The 23,727-nt window shown below is 47.7% G+C and overlaps 1 protein-coding gene and 2 long non-coding RNA genes across 3 annotated transcripts in view; 1 reads left to right on the top strand and 2 right to left on the bottom strand.

Moving 5' to 3' along the window:
* C11H12orf75 (chromosome 11 C12orf75 homolog) overlaps window positions 1–23,727 on the bottom strand; it is a 54,060-nt gene that overhangs the window by 12,308 nt on the left and 18,025 nt on the right. The gene's annotated exons all lie outside the window — the stretch shown is intronic.
* Window positions 14,050–16,342, top strand: LOC149123605 (uncharacterized). Its single transcript, XR_016216261.1, has 2 exons — window positions 14,050–14,343; window positions 14,478–16,342. It is a non-coding gene; the product is annotated as an uncharacterized LOC149123605 (long non-coding RNA).
* LOC149123604 (uncharacterized) lies at window positions 18,937–23,476 on the bottom strand. The gene is made up of 2 exons (XR_016216260.1): window positions 21,800–23,476; window positions 18,937–21,767 (listed from the first exon to the last, which is right to left on the bottom strand). It is a non-coding gene; the product is annotated as an uncharacterized LOC149123604 (long non-coding RNA).

Raw genomic sequence — 23,727 nt, 5'->3', positions numbered from 1 at the left:
TTAGTTTTAGACCGTAGCTAGTTTCAGACCAGAGTCTCCCGGTGGGTGGTGCTTTCTCAGGTGGAGTCTTGGGTGCTCTAACATGGAGTTCCTCTGGTCAGTCCCTGTTACAGACAACAATGTTAGGGGTGGGTGTGGCGGTGCAGTCGGTTAAGCCACTGCTCTTGATGCCAGCATCCCACATCAGAGTCACAGTCTGAGTCCTGGCTGCTCTGCTTCCAATCCAACTTCCATGCGACCAGGAAGGCAGAAGTGGCCCAAGCACTTGGGCTCCTGCCATTCCTATGGGAGAACCAGATGGGATTCCTGGCTCATGACTTCAGCCTGGTCCAGTCCTAGCTACTGCAGCCATTTAGGGAGTGAACCAGCAGCTGGAAGATCTCTCTGTCTCTCTCACACTTGCTCGCTCTCTCCCTCTCAATTACTCAAATAATGTTTTTTTTTTTAAAGGAATATTAATAAATTCAGTCTAAGTACACAGTATATACTACCTTTAGTCTTAAACCCTTAGAATCCATTCCCATATATACAAAGGTCCTCCAAAAACTTCATGAAACAATGGAATGAAAAGTATGAGTTTATTTTGGTGCAAAAAAAAATTTGAAGGCCATGCATAATTTTTTTGCATAATACACATTTCCCACATATTATGAAAAAAAAATCAGGGGAGAAGCACCAAAAATAGAAGCACCGCTGCGTTCCCTAGGTTCCTGGTAATACCAACTACAGAATCCCGAGATCATCCGGGAGCCTCATCACTCTGCTCCCACGTCGGGCTTTCCTGTTCATCTCCTTGGAGCACCGGAACACCCCACTCCGTCTGTGGGTTTTCAGGGCTTTCAGGGCGTGGCTGCAGCAGGTGCAGAAGACAAGCATCTCCCCCCACACCCCACCACCCAGCAAGGCCACACCCCAGCTGAGGGACTCAATTTGCATGCTGCTCCTCGCCTCCCCTCAACTGGCTGAACCCTGTCTCAAAGGGGAACAAGAGTTTCTGGTTGGCAAAAAAAAAAGGGGGGGGGTGGGTGGGCGAGAGTCAGCTGTTCACCATCAGTTTCACTTCAGTTCTAATTTAGGCCAGCCTGGTGCTCTTGAGAGGGGAAATGGGCAATAGAGGAGGCGACCACAGCTGTCTGCATCTCACCAGGGATGAAGAGGCCCCAGAACACCTCCCCCCCTGAGACGTGCGACTGAATCGCAAACAGCTAACAGAGCAGCGGCAGTCCTTCTACTCCCCGCAGTTACAGGGACATCCCTTCTACTCCCCGCAGTTACAGCGACATCCGATCAAGGCCATGAGCAGCAAGACAAGAAAGCCACAGCCCCACTGGACTTCTGTCCTCCCCAGCTAGGAGTACAGGGAGGGGAGGGTAAAGAGGAAGGCTGGCTTTTGTTTGTTTGTTGTTAAAAATCTTTATTGAGAGCCGGCGTCGCGGCTCACTAGGCTAATCCTCCGCCTTGCGGCGCCGGCACACCGGGTTCTAGTCCCGGTCGGGGCGCCAGATTCTGTCCCGGTTGCCCCTCTTCCAGGCCAGCCCTCTGCTGTGGCCAGGGAGTGCAGTGGAGGATGGCCCAGGTGCTTGGGCCCTGCACCCCATGGGAGACCAGGAAAAAAGCACCTGGCTCCTGGCTCCTGCCATCGGATCAGCGTGGTGTGCCGGCCACAGCGCGCCGGCCACAGCAGGGTGAACCAACGGCAAAAGGAAGACCTTTCTCTCTGTCTCTCTCTCTGTCCACTCTGCCTGTCAAAAAAAAAAAAAAATCTTTATTGAGAGTTACACATAGCTTGATGTGATCTGTCGGCTACAGTCACACATTGCAGTTCTCTAGGATCAGCCATGAATGGCTCAACGTCGATGCAGGAAGAGGCGCGTTAGAGAGAAGGGGGAGAGCTGGTGGAGGCACTGGAACTGAGCGCTGGGGCTGGAGCAGAAACCTGGGTCGCTTGACAGCTGGACCCAGCGCCAATCTCTCAGAGGCAAGACTGGCTTCTGTCGTCCTAACCCTCAGCGTGTGCAGACTAATGCTAAAGCACTAAGAGCAGTGCTGCACCTTAGAGCAGGGACCGCGCTGTGGCACGGCAGGTTAAGGCACCCCTGCGACACCAGCCTTCCACAGCAGAGAGCAGGCCTGAGTCCCGGCCGCTCGGCTTCTGATCCAGCTCCCTGCGAATGCAGGGGGGAAAAGCAGCAGATGATGGCCCAAGCACTTGGGCCATCCTTCACTACCTTCCCAGGCACATTAACAGAGAGCTGGATTGGAAGTGGAGCAACCAGGACTTGAACTGGCACTCGGATGTGGGATGCCAACATTACAGGTGACGGCTTAGCTCAGGGCGCTACAACACAGGCCCCCGAAAGACACCCCTAACAACCAAGATGACGCATGGACAGCCGCACATCTCCTTTATCGCACAGCCTCCATTAATTCCACTTTCAGTCCCTTCCTGTGAACCTGCTAGGACCAGCGTGGTGCCCTTCTCACCCTTCTCAGACGGCAGATGGCTATCGACCCAGAATCTCTGGGTAATTACGCACCTTTCTGCTTCATGCAAACTCTGTGGACTTTTCCTAGGTGAACCAAGAGACTGAATTTCTCCTCGCTCATAAATAGCCTCTGATTTCTTTTAAGCTGGGGTTCCATGAGGTGCGCTGCCGCCAAACCGGCACCTTGTCTGCAGCTGCTTTTCTGCTTCTCATGAATGCATTTTGCGCATGCCTATTTAACTAACCAAGTATCTGTGCGCAACACCTGGCCTTTCAATCATTTTACATTGATGGGATCTTCATCGCACCTCCTCATTTTCACCTGCCCCTTCCCTTAAGAGAAACCCTATCCATGGTTAGCATGCACAATATAAGCCACTACTTTTTTCTTCCTCTGTAATACATGGCAGAGAAGAGACTTTATCACTGTATTTGCTTACTTTCTGGGGTGTATGAAACAGGTTTCAAACAAATCATGACATCAAGGGCCAACACAGGTGACAAACACTGGACAGCAGCCAACCACTGCAGCCAGCATCTCCCAACCTGTCCCAGCCACACTTGCCTGAGAAATCACAGTGCACACTTCCCTTCGCTTTCCAGAAGTAACACAGTTACATGGCAAGGAAGGGATGTATTTTTACTTTTTTATCCAGAAGAATGTCCTAAATGTAGAGCTATTCTTATTACAGCTGATCCAAGAAGCAGAGAAACAGCCTATGGTCTTTTCTTTTCCCATATTTGCAGGGCCAATAAAGAGGCTAAGCTCCCTGTGCCTGGTAAACCCTGTAGGTTTCATACAAACCCCCCCACCCCACGCACACAGCTCCAAGGATCGGCATTTGTCACCGATGTGACCATCTTCTGGAATACGTTTCTTCATTGAAACTATTTCTTTCCATCTACACGATGAAGCTTCAGATGGAAGTATAATCATTTAATTCCTTATCATCTGCTTTTTTAAAATTAAGATTTATTTATTTATTTATTTGGAAGAGTTCAGAGACAGAGGCATAGAGAGAGCTCTCCCATCTGCTGGTTTACTCTCCAGGTGGCTGCAACAGCCAGGGCTGGGCCAGGCCGAAGCCAGAGGCCAGGAGCTTCATCCAGGCCTCCCATGACAGTGGTAGAGGCCCAAGCACCTGGGCCATCCTCCACCGTTTTCCCAGGCCGTTAGCAAGGCTGAATCGGAAGAGGAACATCAGGACCCAAACTGGCGCCCATATGGGATGCCGGGGTTGCAGCAGACGGCAGCTTTACCCGCTCCGCCACAGCACCACCCCCTATAATCCGATTCTACAGTGGCTCCTGCTTCACACAGTGGTTCCGATCCATTCTACCTAACAATGGCAGAGGATTTCTGACTGAAGTCATAATCTACCATGGACCATCCCGACCCATGTTTAACTCATTCATTTCTTCACAATTTCACGACCTCTTAGGACGGTTATCTTTCCACCTCTCTCCTTGGATGAGTCCCTTAGCCAATGTCCCTTTCTTTCATCTGAATGTACTAATTCAGTGATATTCACATCAACAACACTTTCGATTTCTCTTCTCATGGAGACAACAAATCAAGAGCTAAGCTGCACTCCCCACCCCACCCTCACCCCTGCCCTTCCACCACCCTCCTGGTAAGGAACACACAGGTCAGGGGTTACTTCAGCACTGACTGCCCAAACACCACTTGCTGTAAGTAAGGCAGTAATGTTCTCCTCATCTCCTTATATTAAGAGACCCGGGGGCTGGCGCTGTGGTGCAGTGGATTAAAACCCTGGCCTGAGGCCGGCGCCGTGGCTCACTAGGCTAATCCTCCACCTTGCGGCGCCGGCACACCGGGTTCTAGTCCCGGTTGGGGCGCAGGATTCTGTCCCGGTTGCCCCTCTTCCAGGCCAGCTCTCTGCTATGGCCAGGGAGTGCAGTGGAGGATGGCCCAGGTGCTTGGGCCCTGCACCCCATGGGAGACCAGGAAAAGCACCTGGATCCTGGCTCCTGCCATCGGATCAGCGCGGTGCGCCGGCTGCAGCGGCGGCCATTGGAGGGTGAACCAACGGCAAAGGAAGACCTTTCTCTCTCTGTCTCTCTCTCTCACTGTCCACTCTGCCTGTCAAAAAAAAAAAAAAAAAAAAAAAAAAAAAAACCCTGGCCTGAAGTGCCAGCATCCCATATGGGCGCCGGTTCTAGTCCCGGATGCTCCTCTTCCCATCCAGCTCTCTGCTATGGCCTGGGAAAGCAGTAGAAGATGGCCCAAGTCCTTGGGCCCCTGCACCCACATGGGAGACCCAGAAGAAGCTCCTGGCTCCTGGCTTCAGATCAGCCCAGCTCCAGCCCTTTTGGCTACTTGGGGAGTGAAGCAAGGGATGGAAGCCCTCTCTCTCTGTCTCTCCCTATCTCTGTAACTCTGCCTCTCAAATAAATAAATAAATAAATCTTTAAAAAGAGAGACAGAGAGACAGCCAATGTATTTTTACAGTGATTCACTCCCAGACATCTATAGTTGCTACCTTATCTGACAATGAAGCCGCTTGTAAGGAAGCAGTCTTAATGAAACATCGCTCCACAAGTTTGAAGGGAAAGAAGGATTCGAACTCCCTCATTTCAATCAAGTGTCTGAGTTTTTCATATCCAACAGCAAACATTTGAGCCAACTTACATAATACCGCTTGTTATCTAAAACGTATTTGTAACAGTCTTACAAACATTACATAAACTTTAAATCACCCGGCACCACGGCTCACTAGGCTAATCTTCCACCTTGCGGCGCTGGCACACCGGGTTCTAGTCCCGGTCGGGGCGCCAGATTCTGTCCTGGTTGCCCCTCTTCCAGGCCAGCTCTCTGCTGTGGCCAGGGAGTGCAGTGGAGGATGGTCCAATTGCTTGGGCCCTGCACCCCATGGGAGACCAGGAAAAAAGCACCTGGCTCCTGCCATCGGATCAGCGCAGTGCTCTGGCCGCAGCACGCCGGCCGCGGCGGCCATTGGAGGGTGAACCAACGGCAAAGGAAGACCTTTCTCTGTTTCTCTCCCTCACTGTCCACTCTGCCTGTCCAAAAAAAAAAAAAAAAAAAAAAAAAAAAAAAAAAAAAAAAAAAAAAACACTTTAAATCAAGAGATTTTGTTCAAAACATGAAAAGCAACCCATATGACGCAAGCTTTGTCTCTGCCTATACATGTGCAGCTGCCCCTTTCCCTGGTCAACAGAAGCCCAGTTTTTCTTGGGGAAATCACCTCTGTCCCCTCTTGTTGGCCACGTGGCTGGGTGACATGGGTGAGCTCCAGCGGTGACCAGACGACGAGGCCTGGTCAATGACAATCCCACAGCCTCCTGGCCCCTCACTGACTCAGACGCAAGCACAAGCCCCCTTCTGACCAGTGACCATCCCACTCCAGGTCTGTTGATCAAACTGTCACAGAAAGCTGGGTCCCTGACCCTGGTGCCAATCAAAATAACGAGGACACGGTCTGAGGGTGAAGGAAAAAGCTTAATCTGTGGACAGATGAGGGGGGAGTCTCTCAGAGTCTTAAGAATTACTGCCCTCCTGAATGAGGGTGCTGGGGGGTTAAGAGGCTACAGGTTGGGGAAGCAGGTATGACTGGATCACAAAGGCAACGTGGGCCTCTGATGTAGCAGGGCCAGGGGCCGACACTTGTCACCAGATCAATGGCAACACGTCCTTTCTCTGTTTCATCGTGGTAGTCCTTGATGAGACCTAGCCTGGCCAGCCTGCTCTGGCTGTCTGGTTCACATGACGGCCAAGGGGGCTTCAGTCCACCTGGGGGCCATGTGCAGGGGGTAGTTACTTTCTACCCAGACCTGGTATTTGCCTAGACAAAATCGCTCAAGACAACACCGGACACCATCATTCTATCTATCAGAGAAGCAAATGATCTCATGAGTCCAGTGGTTAGGGCCGGCTTAAGGCTCCCCCAGCTCAGTGAGTTAAGCTGAGGGAGGGTAGGTAGAATACCAGGACCTGAAGGCACCTAGTGTCTGCATACAAGGTACTGTCTGGGGGGCTTAGTTTCAGAACCACTGGGAAAGAGAAGCTATTTTTTTCTGCAGGAATTACTAAGATACAAACTGGCCATCTCGGACACCACTTCAGGAAAGGCTGCCTTCAGACCAAGCCCAGAACAGGAAAGCAGGGATGGGGGACGGTTTCTCCCTGCCCCTGGGCCACCTGCACCCCGCTGTGACCAGAGCCAAACCCCTGGAGCTTTTCCACCACGAGGGCCAGTAAATTCCTTTGTGTTTGTTTGTTTAGACCGGCTGAAGCTGGGCTTCTGCCACTTCCACCCAAAAATATCCCAACACAACCTTTCTGTGCCAAATAGCTAAGATAATTCACTGAAATAAAATGAAAGCATGGTTGGTTTCTGCAAGTTTGTGAAAGCAGCCAGATGTCATCATGTTGAATTCACTTGTTTTGTTCTGTGTGTTACTGCACTATGATTTAAAGAGACAGAAGGACTGAGGCAAAGACGGGCTGACATGTGGATCTGTCTTGTGGTGATTAAATCTTATAAGGGTACGTCAAAAAGTTCAAGGGAAACAGAATTAAAAGATGAGTTGGAATTAAAAGATGAGTTTATTTTGGTGCAAAAACATTGTGAAATCCATGCACATGTGGTATTTTCAATAAGTTCTTGGAAAATACATTATGAAAAAAAACTGCATGGATTTCAAAATGTTTTGCTCCCAAATTAATTAACCTTATAATTCTATTTTTCTACAAGCTTTTAAAGTACTCTCATATATATAATCTTCATATATGTACTCTTATTATATATACCCGTGCTTTCAAGTTTCTAAGGTTAACTTTCTATGTCTTAATATTTACTTGAGAGGTAGAGTTACAGAGAGAGGGAAAGACAGGGAAAAGTCTTCCTCTTAAAGTTATCATATTAAGTATTAAAGTGATAATATAGATAGGATTAAGTGTTAAAGGGATCATATAAATAAGATCAAGTGTCTGGTAATAATAACGATAGAATTAAAAAGGAGAGAATGTTCCAACATGGGAAGCAGTCCACACACCAGACTCATAGAATGACAATCATTTTAAGTAGCACTCTGACCTCAGAATCAGCCCTTAAGGCATTCTGGTCTGGCTGAAAAGCCCATGAGAGCATTTCAGGCATGGAAAGCCAAGACACTGTGGCAAAAAAAAAAAAAAAAAAAAAAAAAAAAATCCTACATGAAGAATCTCTGTGAGTGAGACTCCAAAGGAAAGAAGCGGCCATCAATGAAGGATTTACTTTTCTCCAAAGGGAGGAGAGAACTTCCACTTTGCTTATGGCCTTGTCTGAATTCTGACAGAGATTGTGAATTCGAAAGGTTTCCACAGCCTTGGCAGCTCATGTCAAGAGCCTCCGGTGATCACTGACGTCATATATAAGAGTGTTAAATTAACAACAGTGTAAAACTAACACTGTGCACTTACTTCCCATGTAGGATCTCTGTCCTCAATGAGCTGTATTATCAGAATTATCTGTAAAACTTGTATCAAACAATTTGTGTGTGTGTAAATTGTTGAAATCTTTATTTAATATAGAGTTGGTCTTCTGTATATAAAGTTAATTGAAAAATAAATCTCAATGAAGAATGGGACTGGCAAGGGGAAAGGGAGGAGGAGATGGCAGTGGGAGGGCAGGTATAGTGGGAAGAATCACTATATTACTGAAGTTGTCCTTATGAAATTTGTACTCCTTAAATAAAAGATTTTTTTTTTAGGAAAAAAAAAAAAAAGATCTTCCATCCTCCGGTTCACTTCCAAAGTAGCCGCAATGCCCATAGCTGGACCAATCCAAAGCCGGGAGCCAGGAGCTTCTTCCAGGTCTGCCACAATGGTTCAGGGGCCCAAGCACCTGGGCCATCTTTTACTGCTTTCCTAGACCATAAAAGAGAGCTGGATAGGAAGAAGAACTGCTAGGACTAGAATGGCACCCATATGGGATGCCAGCACTGCAGGCAGAAGCTTAGCCCACTGTGCCACAGTGCCAGCTCCTATCTATGTCTTAATCCCTCAAGCCTGATGTGGGATCTATAGTTATCCATTATTCTTTCCATCCTCCTGATCTCTCCTCAAATTGTCTCTAGATTTTCATACCCTACAGGTTTCCACCCTTTAATCCCTGAGTACAACTGACATGAGAGAAATGGACAGAAAGACTAGGTAGGAAAAATGAGCTGGAAGATTTTCCCACAATTTCTGCCTCAAGCCTTTACTGTAACTCCACCCCCTACCCTGCCAACCCAGTACAACAACTTTCCTATAATGCACCTGTGTCTCATCTGGAACCAGGAAAGAAGATAGCATGATGGCCACATGGAAGTTAAACTCCACGCAGAGCTACCCTAAAATTCCCAGAGAGCTTCACACACACTAAGCCCTGCCCAAACTATACCCCACTTGCATATTCAATTAGGGAACCACACCCTAATCCCATAAAAGGGACTGTTGCACATGACAGCAGCCCTTTTTGCCCTTTTGGTTTCCTGCCCTTGTTGGTTCATCTCTCACCTCCTCCCACATTCTCTCTCCTCATAGGCAACTCTGGCCTACTCATGATGAGTATCTCTTATGTGGAGTTGCCCACACACACGTGAGTGCACATTCACTCTCTCACTTTACATGAAACCTGCTCTCACCTGTGTACCTGACTCTGCTCTGAATTTGCATCTCCGTGAGCAGAAGAATTTGGAATGAAAACTGAGACACGTATTTGCCATAACACAGCTACGTCCCCTCCATCTAAGACAGACAGAAAAACCAGACTTCAACATACAAAATCATCCACACACACAAGTACTAAGAAATAATAACAAAACAATTTGGAAGAAAACAATGTAAAATGCTAGCAATGGCTATCTTTGGTAGTGGGATAATAGCTGATTTTTTTAAAAAAAGGCAGTTTTCCATACTTTCCTGTTTTTCACAGTATTGCTTTTATAATAGAAACATTTATCTTCCAATTATTCTTCCTCTTTAAGCTACCAACATTGCTCCCATCCATGACTGGTAAATACCCATAAAATGAAACCCCACATCCTCGCCCTCTGCTTGTTTCCACTTTGAAGCAGTTACTGCACCACTTACTGGAGACCGCAGTCCCCTGGGTGACCAACGTGGCCATCATGCCACAGCTGATGGCTCTCCCCCCTCCTTCATGCTGCTTGGTCTCTCAGATTATCAGCCAGCCCTGCCCCTTGGCTGAGGTTTGAAGCTTCAGCCTCAGGTTCAGACCTTCCTTTCTTTTCCTTCTCCATCTGGTCATTCAACACCTATTGGCCTATTTCCAAACACTTTGGGTGTCACTTCTTTTTTATGGCAACTTTCTGCTGTCCGAGCCCCACCAAGCCCCACCACTCTGGGCCTCATTTCCATTATTCCTCTGTGCCTGCCCCCTATGCCCAGCTCATCCATCAAGTGCTTTGGAATTGTCGCTCTCAAAGGCAAACATCATCATTTAATTCATCCACCTTAAAACCCCTAATGGCTCTTGAATGCATACAAAATCAAGTCCAATTACGGGCCTGGCATCAAAGGCCATGCACAAGCTGTTCCCTGCCTGTCAATCTCACCCTTCACCTCGGCTGAGCCCGCACCACGGGCTCCAGCACACGCAGCCCCGCAGGTCCCTCTTGCACCTTCTTTCTTGCTCTTTCGGGTGCCCTGCGATCCCTTTCCTCCTCCTGTCTGCACGAGCTCTACCTCAACCTTCAAGACCCAGACTGGCTCTGCATTCTGAGTATTCCAGTAATTAGCACTTAGTATGTGGTATTTTGGCCTCTAGTAGAATGCAATGTACTAAGGGCAGAAATATTTGATTTACTGTCAAACTCATATACTGCTGGTTTCTTGCCTACAGAAATAGGGAAAATAAATAGGAAAAGCGAGAAAGAGTTAAAAAAAAATAAAAGAACAGTCCTTCCTTAGAACGCTGATTTTTTATATATATTAAGGGAGTAATTATTATATTTCTGGCTTAAAAAACAGCCTTAATTCTCCCAAAAGGTTTCTTTGTGGTCTGTACAATATACTGGTTGCTCTATTTGAAGTTATCTACTCTCAGTAGCCGTAGCCATCATGTTATCTGACCACTCTTTTTGGCTTGGGATCATTTGTTTAGATTTTTAAAAATTTTTATAACTTCGGCCGGCGCCGCAGCTCACTAGGCTAATCCTCCGCCTAGCGGCGCCGGCACACCGGGTTCTAGTCCCGGTCAAGGCGCCGGATTCTGTCCCGGTTGCCCCTCTTCCAGGCCAGCCCTCTGCTGTGGCCAGGGAGTGCAGTGGAGGATGGCCCAGGTGCCTGGGCCCTGCACCCCATGGGAGACCAGGAAAAGCACCTGGCTCCTGGCTCCTGCCATCGGATCAGCGTGGTGCGCCGGTCGCAGCGCGCTGGCCGCGGCAGCCATTGGAGGGTGAACCAACGGCAAAGGCAGACCTTTCTCTCTGTCTCTCTCTCTCACTGTCCACTCTGCCTGTAAAAAAATAAAAAAATTAAAAAAAAATTTTTATAACTTCATCACAACAACTTTAAACCATCTTAACTTCTTAGCTCCTCATCCATTCACAGTGTTGCCAAATGTTATAATCAATATGTATGAATCCATACCTTCTTTGACTTCAAAAAATAGAATGCACTGAAATATACCTTTTGGGACAGCAACAATATTATTTAACTTTTCCCAATTAAATCTAATGCATTTATTTTCTAAAGGGTCACTTACTTAATAAAAGTATACCTTTTAATTAGGGGACGTACAATGAGGTACAGTCACAGAAAACCTAATGTGAAGAATTCAGGATTTTAAAAACTAGTTAAATGGCATTTCATGTTCTGGAACATATAATTCTATTGACGAGATCGCCACTTAATTTTATTAGAAATTCCCATACCTCTAAACAAAAGAAGAAGTTACGGAATCACTGTCTCCTAGAAGGCAAAAGATGTAATTCATTCAACAACTACTTATTAAATAGAATGTTCCAATCATGCTAATAACTAGAAAATATTAAATTGGAAGATACTTTAACTCCCATGGAGAAAAAGACAGCACATGAATGACTACTTATAAACCCAGTACCAGGGCCAGTGCTGTGGTGTAGTCACCGCCTGCGGCACCAGCCAGTTCAAGTCCCAGCTGTTCTATCCATTTCTGACCCTGCTAATGCGCCTGGGAAAGCAGTAGAAGATGGCCAAGTCCTTGAGCCCCTGGGCCCATGTGAGATACCTGGATGAAGCTCCTGGCTCCAGATAGGCCCAACTTAAGCTGCTGCAGCCATCTGGGGAGTGAACCAGAGGATGGAAGCGCTCTCTTGCTCTATCTCACTCTGCCTTTTAAAAAAATTCTTAAAAAAAAAAAAAAAAAAAAAAAAAAAACCTCAACATGATGTCTATCACGATAAAGGCCCCCCGTGATACAAAATCCAAAAGAGAAAGACACTTTAGTGAGGCATGAAGCAAATATTTCTTGCAAAGAACAACACAAAGCCCAGCAAAATAGAGGGCAGCTTTACAAACAGAATTGGAGGAAAGGCCACTCCAAGCAGAGGGAGCAGCGGGAAACAAGGAAAGGAGACAAGAGTGTGAGGTCGGCACAGGCCCCGAGAGCCACGCTGCTGAGCTGAGCAGGTCTGCGGGTCCCCTTGCAGTCCTCCGCTCTGCTCATTCCTGATCCCAGCGTGCCCCTCCACACCACCCTGAAACTGAGCCAGTCAGCAGCTTAGTACAAGACATAAATGTGGGGCCAGTGCTGTGGCATGGCAGGTTAACGTCCTGGCCTAAAGCGCCGGCATCCCATATGGGCACCGGTTCTAGTCCCGGATGCTCCTCTTCCCATCCAGCTCTCTGTTATGGCCTGGAAAAGAAGTAGAAGATGGCCCAAGTCCTTGGGCCCCTGCACCCACGTGGGAGACCTGGAAGAAGCTCCTGGCTCCTGGCTTCAGATCGGCCTAGCTCTGGCAGTTGCAGCCAATTGGGAATGAACCATCGGATTGAAGACCCTCTCTCTGTCTCTGCCTCTCTTCTAACTCTCTGACTTCCGAATAAATAAATAAAATTAAAAAAAAAAAAAAGACATAAACGGGGTAGGCATTGTGGCATGGCAGGGTAAACTACCACCTGGACTGCCCGCAGCTTCTCTGGGGAGTACCTGGGATGGAGTTCCGAGTCCACTCCCAACCCACCTTCCTGCCGATGCATGCCCCGGCAGGTGGCAGACGAAGGTGCAAGTATCTGGGTCCGTACCACCCATGTGGGAAACCCAGGAGGAGTCCCAGGCTCTTGGCTTCAACCTGGCTCAACCCCGGCTGCCACACGCACTGGGGGAGTAAACCAGGGAACGAGAGGGTCTCTTTTTCGTTCTGTTGCTCTGCCTTCCAAATAAATGAACATTTTATATATATAGAGAGAGAGAGAGAGAGAGAGAGAGCACGCGTGCATGCAAGTGCACGTGCCTGTCAACTCCCAAGAGATTCTGGGCTCCATCCAGGGGGCAGTGGCAAACAACCCAAAGATATTCAGCAGAACTCCTCAAGTGCAAGATACAGCTTGAGGGAAATGAAGATGGCAACAACAAATAGAAATGGAAGGGAGAGGCAGGAGAGGAGGCCAGAGCGCTGCAGCACCAGGAATGTGGTCAGAGTACAGAAGCCCTGTCGCTCAGTGTTCTGGTCTCACTCAACCACTGACTCTACAGTTTAAACCAATCGACTATTGCTTTCCATGCCTGAGGTCCCCGAAACATGCTAAGGCCCAGAACGCTTTACAACCCCACTGCAATGCCTCTGAATTCTTTGATGACTAAAGTCTGACCCTATTGTTTTTAATTACTGATTTGAAAGACAACAACTCCCATCTGCAGGTTCTCTCCCCAAACGCCCAGGAAAACCAGGACCTGGGAACTCTCCCATGAGGGCCTCAGGAACTCACTCACTTGAGCCATCCCAGTGGCCCCCCAGAGTCTGCACTCCTGGGAAGCTGCAGACAGGAGCCGGCTCTCACCGTGGCACTGGGCAACACCCTCTCCCTGACTCTCAAGCCCCACTACTCCTTTCGCCCGGCACCTGCACAGCCCAGTAAGGAAGTCCAGCCACTTCTCTCCTGTGCCAGCAGGAAGATCACCCCCCTGCCCATGCCTGGGAGCCCTGACCAGCCCACCCCTCAACCAGAACAAACACCCAAGTCACTCACCCCTTTCACTGTTGGGGTTTTTTACTGCTAGATGGCATAATTTAGAATTGTGCTGACTTATAGGCTGTAATTCAGTAACAAGTTTCAAGCATTTTGGTGGTGTTGTGCTGCCCCGGGGTTGACCCAAGTCAGACACGGAACACCGGAAACCACAGACAACCTGGTGCAAGGGCACCTGGGTCCTTTGTTCCAAGTAAAGGGCACATCTGTGGGACAGGTCACCTGTTGTTCAGCCAACAACCTGGCGCCTCCCCCCACCCCCACCTCAGATGCTTGCTTAGAGAATTTTAATAGTTTTGTTTATGCCATCTTTCCAATAGGTTTAATGAGTTTCAAACTATTCGCTGAGTTTCGATACTACTGTATCTGCATACCTAGGACATTAATGATTAAACCAGTGCCGCTCAACAAAAAGAAAGAGCAAGAGGCACTCGGGACTCCTGCGCTGTCATGCGAACAGTCCCTGACCCCTGCTTCTCTTCTCTCCTATTCTGTGTTTCTCCCAGCGCCCGCTGCTCTGCCCTTCGGCTGCTCAGTCGCCGGCTGGCCCGCGACAGGGGCGCCCAACGTGGGGCTGGGAGGTGCCGGAGCACAAAGGCATGAGGACGCTGAAGGAAGCTGAGGAGACGCTGGCGGGACCCTTCCTTGGGAGCCCAGGTAACAACGGGACAGAGGGAGCGGGGACAGGAATGCCCGAACTCCACGGAGGGAAGTCTTGCCTCTGCAGGGGTCTCTCTTGAGACCTGTAAGGACTCCTGTGTGAGGAAGCATCGGTACTGGTTCCCTCGCAGGGCACCTCGGATGTTTCTCCATGCAAGGACGTCATCACATCTCTTCAAAGCGCTCGTGAACAGGGAGAATGAATTCCAGCACCCGTGTGGCCGCTATGGAATCTATCTCTGTGGCTTTGCAGCCTCTACAGAGGAAGGTGTCTTCCTCTGAATCCGACGCTGAATCACACACGGAGAAGAAGGGAAAGAGGGGTGTGAAGGGACGGAGAGGGAGGAACAGCAAGAGAGAAGGCCCTTGGGCGCGCACCCCGTGACACCCTGGACGGCGGAGCTCCTGCTCCTGAACGCCTTAGAAAGAGCGGTGAGCGTAAGGAGTCAAAAAGATGTCTCCTGGCGCCTCCGCTCCACCCCACCGGCCCTAGGACAGGACCAAGGAAGCCTGGAGGACTTGGCGCTCAGGTATCAGGAAGGCACGAGGGACGGGAATCCTAGGCTCACCGCGACTGTACCTCCTGTCAGGGCTGCACCTCTTGGCCCTGGCGAGGATCCCAACTTTCCTGAGAGAGGCTGTCACTGGGAACATGAAGCCCTCCCTCTTAAATGCGTCACAGGATTTAAGACAGCCTCTACTTAATCTGGCGTTAATTCTCCATATGTACATGGCATTCTTAAAGGGGTAGCTGATAATGAAAGACTAATTCCATGGCATTGGAAATTCACAGTAAATATTTATTTGAGTCCCAGTGAACTTTTACAGTTTCAGACTTCATGGAAAGATGAGGCGGAACAAGCAGAGCCGCATAACCAGAGAGCTGACCCTGCTGTATGTCTCCCTGCAGCTCACCTCGCGGGAGTGAGCCTGTGGCTGGGACCACAAGCCCACCTGGCATACCCTGATGAGGCTAGTGGACAAGTTTGCTTGGGAGCAAACAGCAGAAGCAGCTAAGGCCACGCTTCATTTGTTAACCCGCAGCAAGGACCTGATGAACCTTGTGCAGGCCTCACTGCTCGGCTCTGGGACGGTTTGCATAAGGTACTGGCAAAGCCTGAGGTCAGGGATTTGTTAATAGAAATATTAGCTTTTGATTATGCTAAAAACCAATGTCAAAGAGCTCTGCGCAGAGCAGCTAATGGCTCCTTAGGGAAACGCATTAAAGCTTGTAGTGACATTGACCCTTCCACATTCAGGCTAATATGTTGGCCACTGCCGTCTCAAGTTAAACAGAAAAACTAAAAACACCTGTTTTGAATGTGCTGTGTGGGACACTTCTAGCAGGACCCGTCAACGGAACAATTTAGCCAATCAGTCTGCTCGGCCTGGTGCTGCAGCACCAACCCCCAGCATTTGTCCACGATGTAAGAAAGGACGCCACTGGGCTCATCAATGTCATTCTAGATTTGAGAAGGAAGGAAACTCCTTGGGCTCTGCTCAGGGAAACAGAGATGGGATCACACACTGGGGCCAAGGAGGCAGCAACTCCCTGTTCAAACCACCACACTCAGGGTCCCGCGTGGTCTCAGATCTCACGAAAGGAAGCACAGCTGCAGGTATTCCAGGAAGTGAAAATGCCGCTCGTGCAAAAGACTCTGCCCTGTGTTGACTGTCTACTAACGTCTGGGGTCCAGGTCCTCCCAATATGGTCAGCCTTCTTTTGGAACAAAATGACTGGACTTTACAAAGACTTACTGTACATCCAGGTATTATGGATTCTGACCATATGGGACAGATCCAAATCGAGGCCCCAGCTATAGAAACTATCCAGCTAAGGAAGGGAGATGGGATAGCTCCATTATTACTCTTATCATTTCAAAAGTTAAAAATAGCTCAACCTGGTAACAAAGGATTAGAAACTGCTGAAAAGCAGGTCTTGCATAAAACTGTGTTATAAGTAAACTGATTAAAATTTTACTGATTAAGGGCAAAAGATTCACAGGCCTCACTGATATTGGTGCCGGTGTATCAGTTACAGCTTATGTACCCTGGCCCTATTCAAAACACCAATGAGCCGGCGCCGTGGCTCAATAGGCTAATCCTCCACCTTGCGGCGCCGGCACACCGGGTTCTAGTCCCGGTTGGGGCGCCGGATTCTGTCCCGGTTGCCCCTCTTCCAGGCCAGCTCTCTGCTATGGCCAGGGAGTGCAGTGGAGGATGGCCCAGGTGCTTGGGCCCTGCACCCCATGGGAGACCAGGAAAAGCACCTGGCTCCTGGCTCCTGCCAGGATCAGCGCGGTGCGCCGGCTGCAGCGGCGGCCATTGGAGGGTGAACCAACGGCAAAGGAAGACCTTTCTCTCTCTGTCTCTCTCTCTCTCACTGTCCACTCTGCCTGTCAAAAAAAAAAAAAAAAAAAAAAACAAAACACCAATGGTCATATTTTGCTAGTGTTGCTAGCGTCTCCAAGGTTTGGAAGAGTACTTTCCCCTTGTACTGCATAGGTGCAGCTGGCCAAGAAGGTACTATTCATCCCCATGTCTTTAATGTAGCCATCAATTTGTGGGACAAGACATTTTGTCACAGTAGTGTACATGTTAATATATGCTCTACCTCTCTGACCAAGCTAAAAATGTAATGTGTAACATGGGTTATGCCCCTGATTTAAAAATTAAAGCCCTCACATCAATCTTGTTGACGGGGCTGCTGCTGCTGTGTCCTCTGCCCGCTCCACTGGAATGGCTTGTTTCAAAGCCAGTATGGGTAGAACAGTGGCCCCTTAACAAGGAAAAATCAGATGCATTACATTAACTGGTAGTGGAACAACTCAAAGCCGGTCATACTGAACCTTCTACTAGTCTGAGCAATAGTCCAGTATCTGTCATAAAGAAGAAATCTGGCAAAGAGCAAATGTGAATAGATTTGAGATAAATTAATGCTGTCATCCAACTCACAGGGGCTTTGCAGCCAGCTCTTCCCTCTCCTACCACGATTCCTGAAAACTGGCCTTTAATTATTATTGATTTAAAAGACTTATTTTCAACAGCCCATTACATGGTACTGATTGTGAAGTTTGTTTTTACCATTCCTTCTATTAATAAAAGAAAACCAGCCTTATATCAATGCAAAGTGTTGCCGCAAGGCATGTTAAATAGCCCTACCATATGTCAAACTTTTATGGGACAGGCAACAGCTCCTGTTCGTCAAAAATACCCTGAAGCTTATACTACTCATTATAGGGCTGATACCCTCTTTGCTACCCAGGATGTTTCATAACTTCACGAATTATTTGAGTATGCAAATCATTGCCTGACTACTGCTGGATTATATATTGCAGCAGAAAAAAATGCAAAGATCATCCCCTTACGATTATTCGGGAACAAAAATAATAAACAATAAAATTATTCCTCAAAAGGTCCAAATTCAGTTAGATTCATTACAAACTTTAAATGATTTTCAAATACTGTTAGGAGATATGAACTGACTATGCCACTCTCTTGGAATATCTGCTTACCAACTACAACTTTTATTTGCTATTTTAAAAGGTAAACCAGACCGGCGCCGTGACTCATTAGGCTAATCCTCCGCCTGAGGCACCGGCACCCCAGGTTCTAGTCCCAGTCAGGGCGCCGGGTTCTGTCCCGGTTGCCCCTCTTCCAGTCCAGCTCTCTGCTGTGGCCTGGGAAGGCAGTGGAGGATGGCCCAAGTCCTGGGGCCCTGCACCCGCATGGGAGACCAGGAAGAAGCACCTGGCTCCTGGCTTTGGATCAGTGCATCGCGCTGGCCACAATGCGTTGGCCGCAGCAGCCACTTGGGAGGTAAACCAACAGAAAAAGGAAGACCTTTCTCTCTGTCTCTCTAACTCCGCCTGTCAAAAAAAATTAATTAAAAAAAGTGGCAAACCAGATTTAAACAGCCTTAGAAAGTTAACTCCACTCGCAAAACAAGAATTAGAGCAGATAAAAAGTCATATTCATGAAGCCCAGTTATTTCAAATTAATCCCTCCAAAAAATTTCATTAATAGTACTTCCCACTCCTCACTCACCCACTGGATTGCTAAGCCAACAAGAAAAATAGAATGGATGTCTTTACCTAATCAACAGCTAAAAATGAATGGAAACTTATTTAGATAAAATAGTATTAATTATAGAAAAGGGGCATAAAAGATTAAAACTTCTAGCTGGTCATGATCCTGATCACATTATTCTGCCAATGTCTAAAAAACAAACTGAATCTGCTTTTTACCAGTCCCTTGGCTGACAAATAGCTTTAGCAAGTTGTCTTGGTACACTTGACTGTCATTCTCCTTGTTGCAAACTGTTTGATTTTCTAAAGACTACCTCTTGGATATTACCTGCCATCCTATGGGACAACCTCTTTAAAATGCTCCAGCATGTTTTACAAATGAGAGCTGACGGAACAAGGACAGAAGTCTCAGCCTTTTTAGGTTCTTGTTACCCCTGCCTTCTTTCAAGAGACCAGTTCTGGCTGGTGCCGTGGCTCACTAGGCTAATCCTCCACCTGCCAGCACCCCAGGTTCTAGTCCCGGTTGGGGCACCGGATTCTGTCCCGGTTGCTCCTCTTCTAGTCCAGCTCTCTGCTGTGGCCCAGAAAGGCAGTGGAGGATGGCCCAAGTCTTTGGGCCCTGCACCCACATGGGAGACCAGGAGGAAGCACCTGGCTCCTGGCTTTGGATCAGCACAGCGCACCGGCCGTAGCGGCCACTTGGAGGATGAACCAACAGAAAAAGGAAAACCTTTCTCTCTGTCTCTCTCTCTCACTGTCTAACTGTGCCTGTCCAAAAAATTAAAAAAAAAAAAAAAACCAGTTCTGTCTCTCTGTCTTATACGCTGTTGTCCCCCACCCCACCCCTGCATTCTTCCCCAGGTTTGGAAGCTGGTGGGTCACACTTGAAGATCCTGTATGAGGAAGCTCACCTCCTGCCTACTGCCCCCCACCCCTTTCCTAGCCCACCTAACATACACAAAGGCCCTCTGCCACACGTTCGGTCTGTGTGCATGCTATGCTGGCAGTCCGTCAACCTCTGCAAGTTTATTTTCTTTGAATAATTCGGTCTGGCTGCAGGTTCACATTCTTTCTCCTCTCTGTTCTGTGAGGCAGCACCAGTCTGCACCCCTTTCTCTTTGATGCCCCCTTTTTCTTACAGTAGCCGTAATGGAAAAGCAGCTTATTTGGGCCCGATGTCTAAAACTATGCAAACCAATTACACTTCTCAACAAGTTGAGCTGATGGCTCTCATTGTGTTGTTCTAAGATCAGACAAGACCCCTTAATATCCAGATTCTCAATATGTGTTCAGACTTGATCCCCAAATCAGAACTGTATCTCCTCCTGGTAAGGGTATTTCTCCCATCATTGACTTACTCACTACTGTTTACACACTTAATCAGGAGCCTGCTCATCCTATTTACATTATGCATATTTGTTCTCATTCTCAAATACCTGGCCCTCTAGCCCAGGGTAATGTTAAAGTAGATAGGTTGGTTGCCAGCTCCTTTCCTGATGCCAACAGTGGCATCAATTAACTCAAGTTAATGCTAATGGTCTTGTAGAATCACTTCCTATATCTCGTGCTCAGGCACGAGGGATTCTTTCTCAGTGTCCCTCTTGCTCACGGATGACCTTTCCTCCTCTCTCTGCGGTGTTAATCCTCGTGGTTTACAGTCTAACGAGTTATGGCAAATCGATGTCACCCTTGTTTCATCTTTGGTAAATCAGATGTTTTTCACGTCTCCATGGACACATTCCCAGATTTATTTGGGCTACAGCTTCTACAGGTAAAACCTCACAACATGTCATTGCTCATTTACTATCTGCGTGTTCGGTTTTTGGTAGACCTCATATGTTAAGACAGATAATGGGCCTTCTTATCTTAGCCAAAAATAGAAAACTTTTTTGCCTCTCAGAATATCAAACGTGCAACTGGTATTCCATATAACCCTCAAGGGCAGGCCACTGTTGCATGAACACATCTTATTCTGAAACATCAGTTGCTTAAACAAAGAGAGAGAATACACCAGTCCCCACATGCAGTTATCCCAAGTCCTTTACACCATAAGTTTTTTTTTTTTTTTTTTTTTTTGACAGGCAGAGTGGACAGTGAGAGAGAGAGACAGAGAGAAAGGTCTTCCTTTTGCCATTGGTTCACCCTCCAATGGCCGCCGTGGCCGGCGCGCTGCGGCCAGCGCACCACGCTGATCCGATGGCAGGAGCCAGGTGCTTCTCCTGGTCTCCCATGGGGTGCAGGACCCAAGCACTTGGGCCATCCTCCACTGCACTCCCTGGCCACAGCAGAGAGCTGGCCTGGAAGAGGGGCAACCGGGACAGAATCCGGCGCCCCGACCGGGACTAGAACCGGTGTGCTGGCGCCGCAAGGTGGAGGATTAGCCTAGGGAGCTGTGGCACCAGCCCAGCATAAGTTTTTTAGACATTGATGAAACAAGTTTAACCACCGCAGAAAGGCAATGGCCCTCTACTTTGGATAAAGTAACTCCACAGCCAGCATGACAGAAGGATTTACATACAGGACAATGGAAATCTGGAGGAGGTGTAACCTGGGGACGAGGGTATGCTTATGTCTCAGTAGGGTGTGGTTACAAGTGGCTTCGAGCACATACGATTAAGCTTCGAAATGGTCAAGATGAGATTTGACATCAATGAAAACATCCAGCCTCTTGAAGAAGTTCAGCCATCTGACCCTCAGGAGAAAGGGGCCAACACTGAAGGCAGCCCCACCTAATGGGGACAGCTAGAAAGTCAGACACAAGCTGCAGACAACAACCGCAATGCAAGTACATTGTTTTTAGCAATGCTAACCACTGTACATACTGCTTCTCCTTGTCTTTAGATTACTGATAATCCGACTGGAACCGCAGGGGAAGGGGACTCGTCATTGCTGTCATGTAAACTGTCTTGTGTTGATTCTGTACTCAGGCATGTTTGCTGATATAAGGATGGATAGGTGTTGTATGCTACCTACCCCACACATCAGGAAGCTGACTGGTACAATTTGACCAGTCTGCAATTATGGAAATGGGGTGTTAATGATTTCTCAATTGGAAAACTCGAGTTACTCTAAAAGACAGTGGGCATTACAGTGGTGTCAAAGACCAATTGGATCTGTCAACATATCCACCTCAAAATCCCACATACGCTTAAGTAAATATTACCATAAAAGTACAGATTAATTTAAATGCTCTAGGTCCAAATACAAACTTTTGGTTACATATGGCTTCAAATGTGTTAAATCAAACTTCCTTTGTATGGGAGAATGTGGGCAGCCACAGGCAGTCGCCCCTTTTGTTTACACTCAAACATATGGATGGAGACATCCCGGCACAGACAATAAGCTAAGGAGATTCCAGGAAGAGGCAGGAAGAGCCGTATCTCACTGCTAAACCTCTCACAAGAGAGGATATCTCACTGCTAGACTTCTCACAAGAGAGGATGTAGATAATCAGTCACACCTGAAACCAGCATTTATTACCTAGGTGTTTTATTATACCCTTGTAATCTATGATTGATAACATTTTGTGATCTGTTAAGCGGAAGAACTTTATCGGGAACTCTTTGTAACCCCAAAAGTCTTTTAGATATGTAAATCCTCTGTGTGCCTTCTTGTGTACAACTGGTCATGTTTAAGTACTACTGGACTTGTTGAATAAACGAGCCTTGATCAGCATTTGTCTTGGCTCCATTCTTTGCGTCCTTGTCCCCACATTCCCACTCTGTTTCAGGAAACCCAGTTCATTGTGCTGCAGGCCGGCACAGGAGAAGGGCTCTCACCTTCTGACATCCTAATCAACAACTTCATGGCCTAGGTTCATCAGTTGACTGTTTTCAAAGGACAACTGGACATCAGACCACTCACTTGGTCTTCTAGAGCCTCAACATTTTCTGTCCCTCAACTCTCTATCTTCACTTCAGATAACACGACATACTTTACGTAACGAAAGTCTCAGGACTCTCTGTGATCATGCCTTGCGGTCAAACAGCTCTAAAATAACGCACATTCATTTCTCCTCTGCTGTTCCCGTACCTACAGGACAGGCATTCCTCCACGGCAATTATTCATACGTAGCTCTACTGCCTTTGCTCTGTGGGGCAGGTTGTTCCATTACTGCTGCCTCCTCTTCAGGAAACAGCTCAGCTGAACAGACTCCGGAGATAGCGATCTCTACTCTGATTGTGATGATTGCCTTAACTCGGTAGTGCCTCCACTGCTGGGTTTCACTCTGCCCATACCAGGACTGGTAGTGGGAGCACAGAAAACCTTAGGAAAGTTGCCTTGTATTTTATCAAAGCAGCTAATGCTACAGCAACAGTTTATCCTATACTAATAGCGAAGTAAGCCAATTCCAAAAGGAGTATTACAAAACACAGCTTCTGTAGATAATTTGTTGTTAAAAGACATACCAGATGTCAAAAATGTCTGGGTCTGTGCTGTTTCAACATTACTGATAATTCTCATCTGATACAAAAAGAAATTGATAAAATATGGGAAGAAATGAATAATACAAAGCATCATCTGAATTGCAGCACTGAAGAGGATCCTGGTTAGTGTGGCTTCTCCCATCTGTGACACCTGTCTTGACTGTCCTTTTGTGTCTGTTACTGGAGCCACGCATGCCATCCAGTCTTGCTAAAAGGATTCAGTACAACATAAAACAAGTTCAGAGTCACCTTGCTAGGTAGCATTAAGGCTCACCGAGTCAAGAAAAGAATCCATTGCAAAAAGATCATGTTCACAAAAATAAAAAGGGGGAACTGTTAGGGATTTTTACTGCTATGTAGTATAGTTTAGAATCGGCTTGCTTATAGATTGTAAATGAGTAACAAATTTCAAGGACTTTGATGGTGTGGGGCTGCCCCACGCCTGACCCTTCCAAGTCAGACACAGGACAGTGGATACAGAACGCTGCCACCACAGACAACCCGGTGCAAGGCTGCCTGGGGCCTCTCTCCTTGTGAACGGCATCTGTGGGACAGGCCACCTCTTGTTCACCCGAAGACCCGGCAACACCAGCCTCAGATTCTTGCTTAGAGAACTGTAATAGTTTTGTTTACACCTTGCTTCTTTCCCACAAGTTTAATAAAACTGTTGGCCGAGTTTCGATGCTATTGTATCTGCATACGTAGTACATTACTGATTAAACCAGTGCCGCTCAATAAAAAAGAAGGGCAAGAGGCATTCGGGACTCCTGCGCTGTCATGCCAAGAGCCCCTGATCCCTGCTTCTCCTCTCTCTACTCTGTGTTTCTTGTAGCTCCTTCAGCGCCCACTGCTCTGCCCTTCGGCTGCCCCACAGTCGCCGACTGGCCCACATTTCATCACTGAGGCTGAATGGACAGAGAGCAGGA

The sequence above is a fragment of the Oryctolagus cuniculus genome, chromosome 11 (assembly GCF_051225735.1).
Source record: "Oryctolagus cuniculus isolate XC-2025 breed Fujian yellow rabbit chromosome 11, ASM5122573v1, whole genome shotgun sequence".
Classification (NCBI taxonomy): domain Eukaryota; kingdom Metazoa; phylum Chordata; class Mammalia; order Lagomorpha; family Leporidae; genus Oryctolagus; species Oryctolagus cuniculus.
Note: the sequence above shows the minus strand (reverse complement) of the source record. Positions and strands in the feature narration are given on the sequence as shown.